This window comes from Carex rostrata, chromosome 1 (assembly GCF_964058835.1).
Source record: "Carex rostrata chromosome 1, lpCarRost1.2, whole genome shotgun sequence".
Classification (NCBI taxonomy): domain Eukaryota; kingdom Viridiplantae; phylum Streptophyta; class Magnoliopsida; order Poales; family Cyperaceae; genus Carex; species Carex rostrata.
The window spans coordinates 16,332,295-16,335,605 of record NC_135918.1 but is presented as its reverse complement, the minus strand read 5'-3'; the positions used below and the strand labels follow the sequence as shown (position 1 = coordinate 16,335,605).

The window sequence follows — 3,311 nt, the reverse complement described above, 5'->3', positions numbered from 1 at the left end:
TAGGTTAACAATTAAATATCGAATTTCGTCACTTAAGTAGAATAAAATAACACACGTAACTTGAACTTTAAAATGTGTGATTTTTAAGAGCAATAATCAATTAGTTGATTTAATAAACAAACCTAAATAAAACACCCCAACACATTTAAAATAAAATAGGAGTTTCATAATAAGTTTTTAAATTAAAATATTTCTTTTAAACATTTTTGAACTTATATGAAAACTCGTTGCTAATTAATAAAGGACAATTAATTAGCAATGAAAATTATTTATTTTTGACTTAGATTCGAAACGACTAATTACACGTAGAATTAGAGTAGTTATAAAATAACGAACTGCTCAACTTAGAAATAATTAGAAAAACGTGTAAAATAGGTAAACATTTCTTTTCTAAAATTTTGTAAAACCAATTTACATATCTAAATTATAATATAAATAAAAGTATATTTTAATACTTATTAGTTTAGTAATAATTACATAATTTGTGTGTGTTTATAAAAATAGTAGCATTAGAAATTTAATAATAAGTTAACTTTCGAAACCGCATTTCGACCGATTTAAAATAATTATAGTTAAGCTAAAATAAATAAAATAGATAAGTAATTAGAATATATTAATAGGTAAGACATGCTTAAAATTACCGTAACTCACAAATAATTATCTTTGCGAATATTTCAACATTAGAATTTTTACAAGCAATTTATCTTCAAATTAAATTATTAAAAATATAAATTATTTTGGAATTAAATTTAGATTAATTTAGATCAAAGTAAATAATTAATATTTGACTAACCAGTTCAGTCAGACTGGCTGAATCGGTAATCTTTATAAAATCGAAGTATTTGAGAGTTTGACTTACACATTAATTGGGGGCGAGAGTTAGAACAAATTAGAGTAGATCTTAATTAGTTATAATTACGTAATTTCAGATTCGCAAATTCAGTACGAGTCTGATCCGTGGACTGATCCAGTTGACCCGCAGTTCGGAGCATACGCGGAGCACGCTGATTATTAGCGACAGAGACTCCAGCCCTACAGGTGTGGGATATCTGAATTATTTTCGTTCGTGGGCGTACTCTTACCAGTCGTTCCATCTGACCTGACATTCGCACTTTATTTTTAAGTAGTTGGATTAAAACTTTAGAGCATGTTTATCCTTTCTGCACTGTAGGTAGAATTGCATAAACCCTGAAAAACTCAAATTTACTGTATTTTAAGAGTAGAGTAATTAAATAATATTATATATATATCTTATTAGAATATTAGGTTATTAGCTGTCTTCTTCTCGTAGAAGACTATATTATTATTTTACGTGCATACGCATGCATTGGTGAGAGCTGAGCAGAGCCGAGTGACTTCGTTCCGTCTTGGTGTCACTTGGCATGGGACGGCCCGACAGCCACTGAGCTGAGGGTCACTTGATCCTTGGATGGCTTTAGGATTTATATTATATGTATAAACTTGATTATGTATTCTTTTCGATTCATTTTACCATTGCGTGCGGGCCGGACTCGAGCCCTGAGGCACGGACGATTCGGGATTTATTCCTTCCCTACATTAGGAGCTACTTTGCCTAGAACGGGATTCCAAGCCGGGTAGTGTTGGGTAGAATCTTGTACGGGGTTCCAGCACCGGTTTGGGTAGAATCCAAAACGGGATTCCAAGCCGGGTAGTGTTGGGTAGAATCTTGTACGAGGTTCTAGCACCGGTTTGGGTAGAATCCATGTGTGGTGTCCTATTGGTCTGGCCGGACGGTAGAGTTCTCTTCTGCTCATGAGGAAAGAGATTAACTTTTTACGACTTGCATTGTATGATTTCTCCTATTGGATATGTTTGGGTGATGAATCGTTAGGTGAGATGACACATCGGATTTTGGTAAAGGTATAACCATCGGCTAGTGTGCAGTTCTTGTGGGCAATGCGCGATGTCATTAGGCAACGTGTATCATTGTTCCCTGATCACAGTCCTTGGATTATATTATTCAGATTCTTTTGGTAAAGGTATAACCATCGGCTAGTGTGCAGTTCTTGTGGAGCAATGCTCGATGCCACTAGGCAACGTGTATCATTGCACTCTGATCACAGTCCTTGGATTATATTATTCGATTCTTTTGATCCTATTGGCACGGCACAGGGTGATTTACTTTATCCATATTATTATTATTATTATTGTATTTGGACACACAGTGCAATGAGTACTGGATTCCGATTTGATTTGTATCCGATATTACACCTTGATTTTATTTTGGGTTTATTTCGCATGTTGGCATAATAGAATAATCGCATCATGACATCATTCAAAAGTATTATAAGTTCTATTAGATATTAATATAGGTTCACACATGTGCATATTTTTAATTGTATTCATTTTATAAAATAAAAGTGCTTTGGCCGTAGAGGATCCCTGAGGGGATAATTCTGGGTCACATACTGGGCGATTCGTCGCTCACCCACAAGTTGTTTCGTGGGCTTTAGGTACAGGTTCTGGCGGTCCGCAGCAGGAAATGTCAGGAGCTGTCCCCGAGGGCCACATCACTTGACCTAGTTAGGGTTAGGCTTTTGATTAGGTTTACGAGTCCCGTATTTTCTGTGTTATATATACGGGTTCGATAGATCATGTATCCCCTTCTATAGATGGTGTTATTTGGATCCGAGATGGATCGAATTATATGTTATGTATGTGTATGTTTATTTATTTGCTATGTGACTGATGCTTGATATTTATATTATGTTGCTTCCGCTGCTGTTTGATTTATTATTTATGATTAGCCTTGCGTACTTAATGATTAATTAAGCACGAGGCGAGGTTGATCACACCTTAATCCAGAACTCCTGGTTTGGGGTGTGACAGTTAGAAAGTGAAAACCGGATAACGCTGTGGACAGATGGTGGACAAACGTCAGTGGACAAGAACCTTTTCTCTTTTTTAATTCAATTCTGGCATCGGTCCTATATATATTTCATAATGTTAATGTTCAAGTACAAAACAGGTTTTCCTTTTTCCTTATTTTTCTAATATTGAAGGTACTTTCTGTAATATTTGGTCACTGAATAATATTCTCATTTGTCAATTAATTACTACACACATAAAATAAAATAAATAAGAAGTGACTAATAGGCTGGCTTTTATTTTGATTTTTTTTTATATATTTATCTATATATGCTACAAATAGAAGTCATTTTAATAGTCAAATTAATTCGTTAAATCCTCACGTCATTTATATATTATCTAAGGTTGGAATCTTAAAAGTTTTTTTAAAATAGTGTCAAAAAAAAAAATTTGTAATGGAAAACAACGTTGTCATTTTGTCT

The 3,311-nt window shown here is 33.9% G+C and overlaps 1 long non-coding RNA gene across 1 annotated transcript; it reads left to right on the top strand.

The window, feature by feature from the left end:
- Positions 1 to 777: 777 nt before the first annotated feature.
- LOC144550875 (uncharacterized) lies at positions 778 to 2,743 on the top strand. Its single transcript, XR_013510725.1, has 2 exons — positions 778 to 1,038; positions 2,475 to 2,743. It is a non-coding gene; the product is annotated as an uncharacterized LOC144550875 (long non-coding RNA).
- The last annotated feature ends 568 nt before the right edge of the window (positions 2,744 to 3,311 follow it).